The sequence below is a fragment of the Notolepis coatsorum genome (genome assembly GCF_963971535.1).
Source record: "Notolepis coatsorum genome assembly, chromosome: 17".
NCBI lineage: Eukaryota > Metazoa > Chordata > Actinopteri > Aulopiformes > Paralepididae > Notolepis > Notolepis coatsorum.
The window spans coordinates 73511411-73528144 of NC_140181.1; positions in this window are offsets into that span (position 1 = coordinate 73511411).

Here is a 16734-nt window from a genome sequence, read left to right on the forward strand (position 1 = left end):
GAGGTTAGTTTATTATTATTATTTTATTTATTTATTTAATTTTCATATCAGATATTGATTGAAGAAGTGGGTTTTTAGTCGACAGCGAAAGATTGGTCGGGATTCGGCTGTCCTGACTGTGGTGGGAAGTTCATTCCACCATTGTGGAGCGAGGACAGGTATGGTACAGGTATGGGGAGGGTAATAGTAGAAATACATAAATATAGGCAATACAATTATAGTACAAGTAAGAATAAGCAGTGTAAACAATATAATTAACTCTGAATATAAGCATGTGAGCAAGTAGGCAGTGTAATCAAAAGTGCAGATGAGGGTCTGTGTGCCCTATCAGTTATATTATACATATATACAGTATATCCCCTTCAAAACTGACCGCACTCGCATTATTATCTCCTATAAACATAAACCTAGAAATAGTTGTACTGGAATGTGTCGCAGTATAAACTCCGTGGTTGTCACACTTTGTTCTGCACCTCTAGTTTGTGTCTTGCTGCCGCCGTGGTGGATATTCATTAAGGATGTAGGAATGTGGGCTCTGAGGTCTTGTTTTAACAACCAGAAAACATGCTATATGAGAAGTGAGTAGGGAAGAAAAAAAGACCTCACTGCTAAACAAAATAAGTGTAACTCTTTGGTTGTGGTGTGAAGGAGGGGATGATGTTGGAGTCAGCTGCTGGGAAGCGAGGCCAAACATAGCCTACTATACGGAGAGGGCGGATGATGGCGAGTTTAGCTTTGTGTTTTCATCCAGCATCCCGTTGACGGTAACACAGGACAATCTTGAACTACAAAGAAATGTTAAAGGAACACGCCAACATTTGGGGAAATTAGTTTACCGTCTTCTCCAGAGAGAGACAAGATACCAGTTTCCTCTCTGTGCGTTCAGTAGAAAACTATCTGGCTCCATGTTAGCCTAGCTTAGCACAATGAATGGAAGCGGACATGACCGGTTAGCGTAGGCATTGTCCAACTAACACCTCTCCCGAAGGCTAACCGGTCATGTCCGCTTCCATTCATTGTGCTAAGCTACGCTAACATGCAACTAGATAGCTTTCTACTGAACGCAGAGAGAGGAAACTGGTATTTATCTTCTTGTCTCTCTCTGGAGAAGACGGTAAGCTAATTTCCCAAAATGTTGGTGTGTTCCTTTCAAATAAATTATATTTGACTTTGCATTCGTTTGACACTTTACCGACAACCACCAGGAACACTGGGGACATGCAGTACAGGTCAATGTGTTGATGATATCCAGACTGGTATTATTTCACTTGTATATTCCAGTCCATACATCATCTTAATCGAGTGTGATACAAACGGATCATCTTTGTTGCGTGTCATTTTTTAATAATAATTTCTTTCATTTTGTAGTGGTACACGTGTGGGATTAAGATAAATAATTTCTTCTGTTGTTCAGAGAAATATTTGTCATAATGTGGAAACTGATCATTGTTTTAAATGTCTTGATAAGACTTTTATTCAAATAAAGATCACCTTTCTCAGTGTTTCTATTGTGTTTTGCATGTATTTTTATATACTGTATATATATTGGTTAACCCCTTTCTCTATTATTTGTATAAAAAACCAAGCAGGACTGGAGAATAAAATATGACATTGTTATCAATTATTACAATACATTAAGGTATTTTTATGTAATGTGTTACTGTTACTGTGTGTCCTTCCGCACGTAGGTGTGTATACGTGCGTGCCTGTGTGTGTGTGCCTGTGTATGTGTGTGTGTGTGTGCCTGCGTGTGTGTGTACTCGTAGCTCACACAGATGCATAGAGGGGAGACGGTGGGCAGGGAGGATGTTGGGTGGCGGAAGTTCTGCTTCATGCTGATAAAGGCGGCAGTAGGATCTTATGAAGGAGCTGCTAACTGCTGTGGTTTCTGACTCAAGCCAGGGAGCGGGGGGGAACAGCCCCTCCTGCCATGGTGTGGGGGGATGGGACAGCCCCTCCTGCCAGGGAGCGGGGGGGGGGGGAACAGCCCCTCCTGCCAGGGAGCGGGGGGGGGGGGGGGGGGGGGGACAGCCCCTCCTGCCAGGGAGCGGGGGGGGGGGGGGGGGGACAGCCCCTCCTGCCAGGGAGCGGGAGGGAACAGCCCCTCCTTCCAGGGAGCGGGGAACAGCCCCTCCTATGCATCAATACTTCTTACTAACTTGAATACGGCCCCTTACTTTACGGCCCTTCTAAGGTTTCTCTCCTCCATATTGCCTGTGGTGCTTTTTTCCTATTGCTTGGTTTTTAGTGAGTTTTTCCTTACCTTTGCTGGGATATGTCTGGGAGTGTTGCATTTATTTATTTTACATTTATTTTGGATTTTATGTTTTTTGTTTTTTTGTTCTTGATTTATTGTGATGTTTCTTCTTGACTTGTTTAAAGAAGACTTGTCCGGCCCATGGGGACATTAACTTGTGATTGCAGGCTTTACAAATACATTTGATTAGATTTTATTTTAATACGTGCACACCTTTCCCCTCAGTCCTCCCCCATTCTGCCTTCTCGCTGTGTCGCTGACATGAGGCAGAATTTATTAGATTAGATTCAAATGTATTGTCATCATACAGCACAAGTACAGTACAACGAAAATCTGTTTGGCATCCAACCAGAGTGCAAATGTAGCAGTAAAGTGCAACAGCAATATACAATTACACTGGGTATAAAATATATAAATGAGTACTACTGAGTGTAGTGCTAATCAGATGTATGTACAGAGTTGTAGTATAATATGTACAGTGATACAGGTATAAGGACAGTATGGTAGTAGTCATACTGGCCAGCAGCGTAACTAGTAAGAGTAGGATATGTACAGATATAGATATAGAGTAAAGGACTATGTGCAGGTAAGTACAGACAGGTGAGGATAGGTATATATGTGGTGAGATATACATACAGTATATATGGTATATACAGCATTATTCTGTTGTTGCAACTTGTAAATCAAGAGCATCTAAATTCATACGGTATGTCCTGCATGCTGCTTTCGTTCAGCACCACAACACTTTATTGAACTAACGTTTCAGTCCCTCTCTGGACCTATGCCAGAATGTTCATAATTAACAAGATTTAAAATGTGCGTATGGCTACAGTTAGACACCTTGCGTGCTGCTCGGGGCAGAGTTGTTTTGAAAGTGGAATGACTCACACCCCAGGTTCTTAAATACTCTTGTGTTATGTCACGTTGACATGAAGAAGTCCTGAATATGAACGGGGGGTTCCTTTAATGTTTCATCCATAGTTTGTTTTAACAGTAAAAACGAAAAGAAAACACTGCAACACAGTGTCCTTAACGTTTTCACTACCACACTACAGAAGGTTAAACCTTTCACTACCACACTACAGAAGGTTAAACCTTTCACTACCACACTACAGAAGGTTAAACCTTTCACTACCACACTACAGAAGGTTAAACCTTTCACTACCACACTACAGATGGTTAACTACACACTACAGAGGGTATTATTTTATTTTACTGCCATTATTTATTATTTATATTTACTATGTAGCACTACTGCTAGAATATTTGCACTAAGTTAACCCTTTCACTACCACACTACATATGTTTAACCCTTTCACTACCACACTACAGAAGGTTAACCCTTTCACTACCACACTACAGAGGGTTAACCCTTCACTAGTACTACCACACTACAGACGGTTAACCCTTTCACTACCACACTACATAGGTTTAACCCTTTCACTACCACACTACAGAAGGTTATATTATCGTACTTGGCCATCGCGTCCCGCTCTTAAGCCATACCGAGATATACCTCATCTCATGTACCTATTGTACACCATCAACGAAAAACAAATACACCCATCACCTGCCGGGCCCCGCCCCTATAGAGGCGTACTCTATAAAATACTAGGCATGGTCACCACTCACTCTTCCTCTATTTAGTTTCCATCATAGCGGTCGCAAGTCGCCCTATGTAACTAGTGATATGAAAAGATTAGAGAAATTGCGTAATGTTGAATGCTTACCGGAGGTTTGCTTACCCCTGGAATCTTCGGGGCATGTTTCAGCGACACGTCGGGCCTATTCTGATGTTTCCTCGTCTGGTGGCAGCAGATCAAGGAGCAGCGTGCAAGGTTTGGCTATCGAGCCGGCTTGTACACAGGTAGGCCCTGTGTCATCAGGCATTGATGTTGGTGTTAGTAATGCTGTGGAGTGTGTGTCGGCGCCAGGGGCGGGATGGCTTGGTGAACGTTCCACTGCAGTGGACGATTTCCTGGCGATCCTGGAGCATGCTGCTAACACTAATGCTACTAATGCTACTGCTAATGCTAATGCTAATGCTGAAATGGGTCATTGTTCTAATATTCCCCGCCGCGGGACGTTGCCGCTTTTCCCTCCTCTTGCCCGGTTCATTGATGAAGGTCAGTCGGTAGCTAATGTGGGGGGTTTCGCTGAGTCTTATTTCCCTTTTTTACGGGTAAAAGGGCTGACAACAGGGTGCAGGCCGGGTGTACCGTGGCTAAGTAGCCAGGTAGCTTTGACCGTGTGCCCCGGCGGGGATGAACGATGTCCCACCCGGCCGATGCTTGAGAGCGAATCGGCTCGGAGGGTGGCAGTATGGACGGATGAGTGGTATACTGCTGCAGGATGTTTTTTAGCGGCGGCCAGTGTTATAGCTCAGCTGGCTATTTTCCTATCCACATTGACGTCGGGTAGTGGGGCTATGGGTCCAGCCGACATTATAAACATGTTGCATGTTTGTGGTGTTATAGAGATCTTGACTCAGTCGCAAGCTATAACTGTGGGGAGGATTAGGATGCTATCAACGTTTGTTAATAGGCATGTCTGGTTGGAGCACTCTCCTCTTGGGGAAGAGGATAGGTTTTCTCTCCTCACGACTCCTTTTTCCACGGAAGGACTTTTTGGTCGTTCTGTGGAGGCGCAGGCGGTTGTTGATCTGGGTCCCACACCGCCTCACGCTGTGCAGCCAGAGGTTGGAGCACGGCCTCGTCAACGACTGTGGCGAGGCCCTCGACAGGCGGCCATGTTTCCCCCGCCAGTGGTACCCTGGGCGGAGAGTCAACAGGGATCCACAAGGCCGACAGCCTTGGCGGCCGAGGGATCGGCCATTTTGGGTGAATTCGGCTTGGATCGAACAAGCCGTCGTCATTCTGCCGCGAGCAGCCCGCTCCCCGTTCAATCCTCTCTCCGTCACCAACGGAAGAGGGGCTCTGATCGTTTTCCTTTGGCTGCGGGCCGCGAACCTTCTTTGAAGCGCATGCGGCCCCACTTTTCACTTCTCATGGGGACAGGGGCTGACACCCAGTTGATGGCTAAGCCTGGGTCTGTCCGTGAGAATGTTGTGCTGTCGCGTGGCTCCTGCACCACACGTTGTGTGATGGGTGAGCCTGGTGTTACGGCTGCCACTAGTTACAGTGGTCAGCAGGGGGACTCGAGGCCTCTTCAGTTGAATGCACAGCAAGGGTTACCCCGGCCTCGCCTTCGCCAGGCGGGGTGTCACGCTGATGCCTCCCACTCCCGTGAGAGCGGCAGTGGTCTGCAAAGAAGAGGCGAGCGTGATTTGGGTGATAGCAATATCACTGCAGGGCTACGGCGTGTAGGAGCCCATGGGGTCCTCACGCCTTGCGTGTCTAGCTGTAGAACAACTCCTCAGCATGCGCTAGAGGGGTGTTCAGGGGGGGGGGGTGTGTCAACCAGTTTGATGGCAGCTTCTCCCGTATCAAACCGGCCCTTTCTGTCGGGGTCCCCCCTTGGGTGCGTCGCACAGCGGGAGGGACCGGGCCAACTATCTACTGTTCCTTGCGGCCCAGCGTCAGTTGACGACGGGTGCGCTGTGGGATTATTTTCACATATGGCGACAAGAATGCCGTTTGGAGGGGTGGATAGAGAGAACGTTGAGGGAGGGGCTTGTTTTGCAGTTCGCACAACCCCACCCTCCGTTCTCAGGTTTGGTGCCGACCCTATTGTCAGGGTCGGAAGCAGTGACAGCCCTGGCCGACGAGATCCAATCTCTGTTGGCGAAGCAGGCCGTAGTCGTGGTCCCGAGAGAGGATGCGATGTCAGGCGTCTACTCCCGTTATTTTCTGGTGCCCAAGAAAAACGGGGGGGGTCAGACCTATACTGGATCTGTCCGCGTTCAATTGTATGATTTTATCGAGACCGTTCAGGATGTTGACCGTCAAACTCCTGCTGCTTGCTGTCGGAAGGGGAGACTGGTTCACCTCCATAGACCTGAAGGATGCGTATTTTCACATCCCGATTTTCCCTCCTCACAGGAAGTTCCTGCGGTTCCTGTTTCAGGGCGTAGCGTACGAGTACCAGAGGTTGCCGTTCGGCTATTCTCTGGCTCCCCGCACATTCACCAAGTGCGTAGCGACTGCGCTGGAGCCTCTACGTCGTCGGGGAATACGGGTTCTATTCTATCTCGACGACATTCTACTCCTCAGCCGGTCGGAGGAGGTTGCCAGGTCTCATACCAGGCTGGTGGTGGAATTCCTCACCAGGCTGGGTTTCGCTGTGAACTGGAAGAAGAGTACACCTCTTCCCAGTCAACAGGTGGAGTACTTGGGCTTGACGCTGAGGTCAAGGCCCATGATTGTAACCCTCTCGGAGCAGCGGAGGGTGTCAATCCTACACACGCTCGGGGGTTTCCGTCTGGGAGGGACGGTCACGGCACTGCAAGTGATGCGCCTGCTCGGTATGATGGCATCTGCTCACACGTTGGTTCCTCTTGGCCTCCTCTTCATGAGGAGGACACAGAGGTGGTTCTTCTCTATGGGAATAGATCCGGTGAGGGACAAATGGAAACGGTTGACGGTTCCTTTGTCAATATGGGGAGATCTCGCCCATTGGAGGAGGCTGGGTATCCTCACCATTGGGGTCCCCATGGGCAGCAGGCGCTCACACGTCACGGTCTTCACCGACGCCTCTCTCACGGGTTGGGGAGGGACGTGTCGGACCAACGCAGTGGGGGGCAGCTGGACGAAGGTCCATGCTGGCCCGTCTACCCCGCACATCAATGTGTTGGAATTGAAGGCGGTCCTCCTGGTCCTCAAACGGTTCGACCACCTGGTGGTAGGCGAGCACGTTCTGGTCAGAACGGACAGTATAACGGCAGCGGCGTATATCAACAGGCAGGGTGGGACTCGTTCCATCCGCCTGCACCGGGCGGTGGTCAAACTTTGGCTATGGGCATCTCGCAGGCTGCGCAGTCTGAGGGCGCTCCACATCCCTGGTGTAGAGAATGTGGGCGCAGATATGATGTCTCGGGGCGGTCCTCGTTACGACGAGTGGGAACTCCGCCACGATATAGTCAGGCAGATCTGGGATCGCTTCGGGGAGGCCTCGGTGGATCTGTTTGCGAGCCGACGTTCTCACAAGTGCCCCTTGTGGTTCTCGGTCAGTCGGGCAGATCATCAGAGGGTGGATGCCTTCTCGATCTTTCCATGGCCGCCCGGTCTTCTGTACGCCTTTCCTCCTGTACAGCTGTTGAGTCAGCTGTTGGAGCGGATACGGAGGGAGCGCAGGACGGTGATCCTGGTCGCGCCGGACCGGGGCACGGCAGTGTGGTTCCCGGTCTTAATCCAGCTACTGGTCGCTCCGCCTTGGGTTATTCCTTGGTCGGCGACGGCCCTCTCTCAGCAACATGGGTCGCTGTTTCAGTACCCGGTGTTGGGCCAACGTCTGATGGTGTGGCTGGTGGGAGGGTAAGTCTGGGAGGGTGGTTGATACCATCCGGAATGCGCATGCTCCCTCCACTGTCGCGCTTTACGCGGGCAGATGGCATATGTTCCAAGAGTGGTGTAAGGCGGGGGGCCGGGACCCAGTCTCCTGCCCCCTGGATGCTGTCCTTGGTTACCTCCAGTCTCTCCTTGATAGACTGTCGGCTTCGACGGTGAGGGTATATGCAGCAGCTATATCCTCCTATCATGAGGGATTTGAGGAGGATGTCTTGTTCAGCCACCCTCTTGTGAAGCGTTTCCTGCTTAGCGCTCGACACGTTAAGCCGGTGCAACGCTCTTTGGCTCTGAGTTGGGATCTTCAATTGGTCCTCGGTCGGTTGTCCTTGGCCCCGTTTGAGCCGCTTGAGCAAGCGCCGTTGGGATGGCTGTCGTTCAAGACCGCGTTCTTGCTGGCTGTCACCTCCGCTAAACGCATGGGTGAGCTCTGTGCTCTTTCGGTACGTCCAGAGTGCCTGTCTTTTCGTTCCGATTGCGGTGCCACTCTGCGGCCTAATCCTGCCTTCGTGCCTAAAAACATCCGGAGTTCCTTCCGCTCCAGGGATATTGTGGTTCAGGCGTTTCATCCGCCTCCTCACGCTAGTGAGTTAGATGCAGGCCTTCACCTGTCATGTCCGGTCCGTGCTTTGGGAATTTACCTCAGCCGTACTCAGGACCTCAGGGTTACCGATCAGCTTTTTGTCTGTCACGGTGGTTCTCGTGCCGGTAAGGCACTATCGAAACAGCGCCTGTCCCATTGGTTGTGCGAGGGCATTGCCCTCTGCTACACGTTGGCCGGGCTTGATCCCTCTGGGGGCGTCAGGGCGCACTCTATGCCGCTCTGCTGGGTGGGGCCTCGGTGGAGGACATTTGTGCTGCAGCTTCATGGTCCTCCCCGGGCCCCTTTGTAAGGTTTTACCTCATGAACATGACCGGGGGTTCTGTCTCCCATGCGGTTCTGGGGTCTGTGGCCTCTCCTGCTTCCCGTCCTTTGGTAGGGTAGCACGGGTGTGTGGGTATGGGCCACAGTGTGTTGGTCACACGTGGTTCCGCCTGTGCTGTGTGTTCAAGGGGTTCTAGTTCCCTCTTGCACGCACTCGGGTGGAGTTGACTGCGCCCCCCCTTCATTAGGAAGGATGGGGTGACGGGACTCCCCAACCCCTTGATGTGGGCTTACGGGTCCTCAGGGGGTGCATCTGTCGGGCCTCGCGTCCGCTCTACCCCATATCTCGGTATGGCTTAAGAGCGGGACGCGATGGCCAAGTACGATAATATAACCTATTATGTATATAACCTAGTTATATGAGTACTGGCTAAGCGTCCCGCTCTTAAGCGGCCCTGAGTTCCCTTGGGGAATCTTTTCCTGGAAACGTGTTTTTTACGAGGAAGAGTGAGTGTGGTGACCATGCCTAGTATTTTATAGAGTACGCCTCTATAGGGGCGGGGCCCGGCAGGTGATGGGTGTATTTGTTTTTCGTTGATGGTGTACAGTAGGTACATGAGATGAGGTATATCTCGGTATGGCTTAAGAGCGGGACGCTTAGCCAGTACTCATATAACTAGGTTATATACATAACCTGTCGTTAACCTTTCACTACCACACTACAGAAGATTAACACTTTCCCTACCACACTACAGACGGTTAACCCTTTCACCACCACACTACATAGGTTTAACCCTTTCACTACCACACTACATAGGTTTAACCCTTTCACTACCACCCTACAGAAGGTTAACCCTTTCACTACCACAGGTGGACGCGGGCAAATACTGCGGCATGGTCATGCTGGACCTCCAAAAGGCTTTTGACACTGTCAATCACTCCATTCTGATTGATAATCTTAAAGCAATTGGTTTTGATAGTTCATCAGTGAGCTGGATGCAATCCTACCTGGAGGGGAGAGAACAAATGGTGGAGGTGAACGGTACACTGTCCCCCCCCCCCCCCCCCCCAGGGAGAAACATTTAAAAAGAGGAGAAAAAGTGTATAAAAAAAAAAACACTCACTTTAGAGTTCAGACACTTTAACACTACATCATATTTATCTATTTATTAAAGAGATTTACACTACATCCATACCTCATTTGCATTTTGCACATTGCCTTAATGGCCAAGTACGATAAAAAAAAAAAAAGGTTTTGTACCTCATTGTCTGCATTTTGTACCTCATTGTCTGCATTTTTACTTCGTTGTATTTAGGTTGTACCTTTGTTTGTATATTGTATAGTGTTATTCCTATTTTACTTAATTTATTTTACTGTATAAAGCACATTCTCAGGGGCTCATATACAGAACCAAGCATTTCACTGTAATGTACTTGAACTTGAAACTTGAACTTGAGGACCTTTACTGTTCCTAATTTATGCAAATGACATGTCATCAGCTTGTGACTGCAACTTGTTCCTGTTCGCGGACGACTCTGCCCTGCTGGTCTCTGACAGGGACAAGTTGCAGGTTGAAAAAGCTCTCAGCTCTGAACTCGGCAGAATCTGCACCTGGCTCGCTGATAACAAACTATCATTACACCTGGGTAAAATGGAATCCATTCTCTTTGGATCAAATAGCAAACTCAGCAAGGCTTCTCAGTTACAGTGGGTGACAATATTGTCACAAGGAAAGATGAAATTACCTACCTGGGTTCCATCCTAGAGGCAAATATTTACTGTAACAAAATGGCAACCAATGTAATAAAAAAAGTCAACCAACAAACAAGATTTTTGTACAGGATCTCCTCTCTGGTAAATAAGAATACATTGAAGACTCTAACAGGAGCACTCATTCAAGGGTTCTACGACTATGCTTGCACCTCATGATACCAAAGCACCTCAAAGGCCCTAAAAACAAGGCTACAAACATCACAAAACAAACTGGTCAGACTACTGCTTGGCCTTACTCCTAAAACCCACCTTACCCCTGCCCATTTGACAATCTATAGGATGACAGAGTACAGCAACTTGCAATGGGCCTGGTCTACAAGATACACTACACCACTAAGATACCCATGTACCTATCGAAATACTTCCTAAAGGTCAGTGAAGTCCACGACCACAACACCAGAGGGAGTTCCACAAATCACGTTCAACCCAGATTCGGCACAAACAAGGGACTAAATACGTTTCGCAATTATGCCACAATAATGTGGAACGCCCTACCCACAGCCGTAAAGGAATGTGAATCCCTACCCTCCTTCAAAACCGCTCACACTACAGAGGGTTAACCCTTTCACTACCACACTACAGAAGGTTAACGTTTCACTACCACACTACAGAAGATTAACCCTTTCACTACCACACTACAGAGGGTTAACCCTTTCACTACCACACTACAGCATGTTAACCATTTCACTACCACACTACAGAAGGTTAACCTTTCACTACAACACTACAGAAGATTAACCCTTTCACTACCACAATACAGAATGTTAACCCTTTCACTACCACACACATGGAGAAATCGGATGGGAAAAAGTGAAAATTTAAATTATATTACTATCTGTACTTCCACTTACAGAATAGCGACTAATGAGTTATTTAGATTTATATTTTCTTTGAACCCTCTGGGACTGATGGACAAAATAACACCCATAGCCATAAGTCAAATACAACCCTAGTGGTCACTCAAACTAAAAAGTTAAATCTTAAACAGAATATCTATTCGATTTTGGTCATAAGAAATTCTTATGGTACTAATGATTGTCACAAGCACGTTTTTTCAAAAAATATAATTTCTTGATAGAAATGCTCTTTGAACAATTTATACTCAATTAAAGGTTAGATCTTTCTCATATTTTGAGTGTAAGATGAAGCCGATAAACATCAATGAATTCTTTTCCCACAGTTTCCAAATTTCTTCTTGACACTTACCTAGGATACCAAGAATTCTTGAGGACACTGTAGGCCTCCATAGTGATATGAAAATAAAAAGATTTAAAACCATAGTGATATGATATAACATTATGTAAACGTTTTTCTGTTCAACGGGTGGTTTGTTATATTATAATATATTCATATAGCATATTATATCCCAACCAGAATCCCTGCACTTTTTCTGTGTATAGTGGAAGTAACTGCCTCTTTGCACTGCTGCAGTCAGGCAAGCGCTACCAGAGTCTCATGGCCAGTACAGAGAGACTCAGAAGGAGCTTCTATCCCCAGGCCATCAGGATGCTCAATGACTCTATGTAACATCAACCCACCAATCTACACTCATTGCACACACATCCACATGCACACACTCACTTTAAACAAACACTCACTTTAGGGCGGCTGGGTGGCGCAGCAGACATTGCGCTCGTCACCAACGCATGAGACACCGGGTTCGACTCCGGCTGTCGGCGTTGCCTCCGGCTTGGGCCGGCCGTCATACTAACTCAATTGGCAGAGTTAGCGGGTGGAGGTCGATGGGTGGTAATCTGGACGTTGTGGACAGCGACTCCTACAGGTCGGTTGGGGGACGCCTGCACAGCAGAGACAGGAAAATGGCGGGGGTAGTGTGAGCCTCCCATACGTTACACCTCGCCAAATGAGAGTCCGCGCTGGCAGGTGAAAAGATGTGACAGGCTGCCTCCACATGTATCGGAGGAGACATGTGATGCAAGGCTTCTATCCTCCCTACAACCGGCCAGTGGGGGGCATATGCGAGCAACGTTCAATACAGGGGAGGGAAGAATTGGCACGGCTAAATTGGGATTGGAGAAAAATTGAAAAAGAGGAGAAAAAGTGGATAAAAAAAAACACTCACTTTAGAGTTTAGACACTTTAACACTACATCATATTTATCTATTTATTAAAGAGATTTACACTACATCCATACCTCATTTGCATTTTGCACCTTGCCTTAAAAAAATTAAAGGTTTTGTACCTCATTGTCTGCATTTTGTACCTCATTGTCTGCATTTTTACTTCATTGTACTTAGGTTGTACCTTTGTTTGTATATTGTATAGTGTTATTCCTCTTTTACTTAATTTTTTTTACTGTATGAAGCACATTCTCAGGGGCTCATATACAGAACCAAGCATTTCACTGTAATGTACTTGAACTTGAAACTTGAAACTATATGTGTGATAAATCCATCATTCAGTCATCACCACCACCGTTGTCATGGATCTAGATTGTAGGATGTAATCTAAAGGGGTTTTGAAGACGAAAATAAGGGAATAACTCTTTTAACAAGAGCGCCAAGTATAGCCATGTAAGAATCCTTGAACTGTACTGTACAGTTCACAGCTGTATACTATGCTTCCTCCTAAGGCTCTGGGGTAATTTTGAAATCTTAGTGGTTGAATTGTGTAAACATGCATGCAGCATTGCAAAATCTCATGGTTACCCACAATTCCCCTGAGATGTAAGCTCCAGTAGTTTAATGTTATCATTTTATATGCTCCTCTGATGTGTCATTAACCTGCCCTTCTCCATTTAAAGCGCAGATCTTTCCACTTTTATTTGAAAGAGATTGAAATCCCAAATACCACACGGTTACTTGGGCACAACAGTGATATCATTTATGGAGTGAAGCAGAGGGAAATCCCCATCAGCCTGTGTTTCCATACTCTTCCCAGAAGTAGGAACTGGGATAATTAGGTTGGTTAAATGTAGGAGGATCCTTAAAAAGATGAGTACAGACTGGAATGACATAGGAAATAAGATTATTTCCTCAAAAAGGTTGGTGCGACACAAAAACCGACCAACCATGTGTGAGCATTATGTGCTGTTTGGTTTGTTGAAGTCATAGCTGGCAACCATTTTTATAGCTCTTAAATAGGGCTGTCAAACGATTAACGAGGACACAGAGTGTCACAGATGCAAAGCATTCATCATCCCTTCCAGGGTCTTTGATTTAAGTGGCATGCCTGCGAGCCACCACAAGGGGCAGCGTGGCTAACTGAGTGAATTAATTATACTGATTGAATGACATTGTCGGTCTATGAGGTGCTTTACATTTAAAATATTGTAACGCGTTAATCCCATGATAGGTCGTGATTAATTGCAATTAACACAAACAAAATATATACATAGCAAAATACATCTGTAGAGGCTGTGGTGATGAATAAATATGACAAAAGGCTGAGGGGAAGTAATCATATAGTACATATAGTAACAGGAGTCTTCAATAATTGCAATTGATTTTGTGAATATATTTGTTTCTGTTATTGTTGATAGACCGAGATGACCTGTTGGCTCCTTCGAAATGGGAACACAGGCAGCATAGCTAAAGATAGCATCAGGGGCTCATATACCAGCCTGTAGATGGTACTTGAAACTTGTTACTTTAGTGGAAAGATAGTTCATTACTGCAATGTGCATACAACTTGGTTTAATCCAAAAGTCTGTTCGGAAACGTAATGAAATAGTCATGCTGGATGTCTGGTCACTCATCATTATATTTTCCCAGTTTGCCTGGAGTGATTTACTCCAAAGGACGGTCTTTAATGACTCAAAGTGCAATATAATCTACTCTGAAGACTTTCATATTGAAATCCATTGGTTAACCGCCTGTAGTGTGGTAGTGAAAGGCCTCCCACCCCACCCCAAAAGTCTGTTGCATTCGGATACGTCAAACCTTAACCTGATGTGAATAATTATTTTCAGAAACCAAACCAGACATCTCAACAACGAAGGTTATTCTATAACCCTAGTTATATGAATATTGACTGAGCGTCTCACTCTGCCATAATGAGATATCGTCTCCATGCACCTATTGTGCACGTGAAAAAGTTGACACATGCACGTCACTTGCACGTGACCACCCCTACTCCTGTGTGTTCCTTCAACACACCGGAAGTGGTCACGCTCACGCCCTTCCAAGTCTGAATTCCATGTGTGAAAAACATCCAAGGGTCCTCAGGGCGCTGAAGAGTGAGACGCTCAGTCAGTATTCATATAACTAGGGTTATAGAATAACCTTCGTTATATTTCATATACTGTCATCGCGTCTCGCTCTGCCATAATGAGATCAAAGGGGCAGAGCGGACGAGTGGCCACGTCAAATGCACCCCCTGAGGGCCCATAAGCCCCTGCCAGGGAGGAGGGGAGTCCCGTCCACCCGCCCGTCCTAACGAGGGGGGGGAGGCAGTCAACTACAACCAATGTGTGAAAAAGGGACCAGTCACCCTAGAACACACAGTGCAAGCGGGACCACGTGTGACAGAGCACTCCGTGGTCCACACCCACACACACCTGCTAGCCCACCTAATGGCGGGGAGCAGGAGAGGTCCCGGCCCTCAGGACTGCCTGGGAGACAGAGCCCCCAGTCATGTCCATGAGGTAAAACCTAACAAAAGGACCCGGGGGAAATACGAAATTGGGATGACACATGCACGTCACTTGCACGTGACCACCCATACTCCTGTGTGTTCCTTCAACACACAGGAAGTGGTCACGCTCACGCCCTTCCAAGTCTGAATTCCATGTGTGAAAAACATCCAAGGGTCCTCAGGGCGCTGAAGAGTGAGACGCTCAGTCAGTATTCATATAACTAGGGTTATAGAATAACCTTCGTTATATTTCATATACTGTCATCGCGTCTCGCTCTGCCATAATGAGATCAAAGGGGCAGAGCGGACGCGTGGCCACGTCAAATGCACCCCCTGAGGGCCCATAAGCCCCTGCCAGGGAGGAGAGGAGTCCCGTCCACCCGCCCGTCTTAACGAGGGGGGGAGGCAGTCAACTACAACCAATGTGTAAAAAAGGGACCAGTCACCCTAGAACACACAGTGCAAGCGGGACCACGTGTGACAGAGCACTCCGCGGTCCACACCCACACACACCTGCTAGCCCACCTAATGGCAGGGAGCAGGAGAGGTCCCGGCCCTCAGGACTGCCTGGGAGACAGAGCCCCCAGTCATGTCCATGAGGTAAAACCTAACAAAAGGACCCGGGGGAAATACGAAATTGGGATGGGAGAAAATAATTGAAAATGGGGAGAAAAAGTGGATTAAAAAGAAAATAATGACCCGGGGAGGACCAGGAAGCCGCAGCGCAGCAGTCTTGAAAGAGAGTTGATCCAACGGCGCCTGCTCAAGAGGCTCAAACGGGGCCCCCAACAGCCTTTCCAGGTCCAGTTGGAGGTCCCAGCTCGGAGACAGAGCACGTTCCACAGGCTTGAGACGCCGTGCGCCAAGCAGGAAACATCTCACGAGAGGGTGGCTGAACAGCGTTCTGCCCTCAAAGCCCACATGACAAGAAGATATAGCTGCGGCGTATACCTTCACTGTCGAGGCCGACAGCCTATCCAGGATAGACTGGAGAAAGGAACCGAGTCCAGGGGGCATGACACCGGGTCCAGGCCCCCAACCTCACACCACCCTTGAAACATACGCCACACTAGGGGAGCTCCAGTAGCTCACCATGTACCTCGACGCGAAAGCGTCTGGGAATACCGTGCTGCATCACAGATCTGGTTGACTCCGAGTTCGATTCCCGGACCCGCCGTCATTTGCCGAATGTCTTCCCCTGTTCTCCCTCCCGTTTCACCCTGCATCTGTCGGTCATGCTTGACCAGAAAAAGCGATAAACACTAAAAAATTAAGTTAAAAAAAAAAAGAAACATACGCCACTTCCCTGCGTAAACCGCAGTAGTGGACGGAGCGCGCGCATTCTGGATGGTCTTAACCACAGTAGAGTTAAGACGCATCCCCTCCAGATTCACCCTTTCAGCAGCCAAGCCATTAGAGGCTGCCCCAGAACAAGAGGCAGAAACAGTGTTCCGCGTGCCTGAGAGAGCACGGAACAGGCCACGGCGGGGCCACCAAGAGCTGAATCAGGGCCGGGAACCACACAGCTGTGCCCCGGTCCGGCGCAACCAGGATCAAAGTCCTGCGCTCATGACGTACCCGCTCCAACAGCGGAGCTATCAGGTGTATGGGGGGGAACGCGTACAGAATCCCGGGCGGCCACGGATACATCTAGAAGGCATCCAATCCCAGAGAGGGGTTGTCCTTCTGAATGAACCACAGAGGGCACTGGTAGGACTGACTGCTTGCAAACAGGTCCACCGCGGCCTCCCCGAATCGGTCCCAGACCTGTCTGACTATG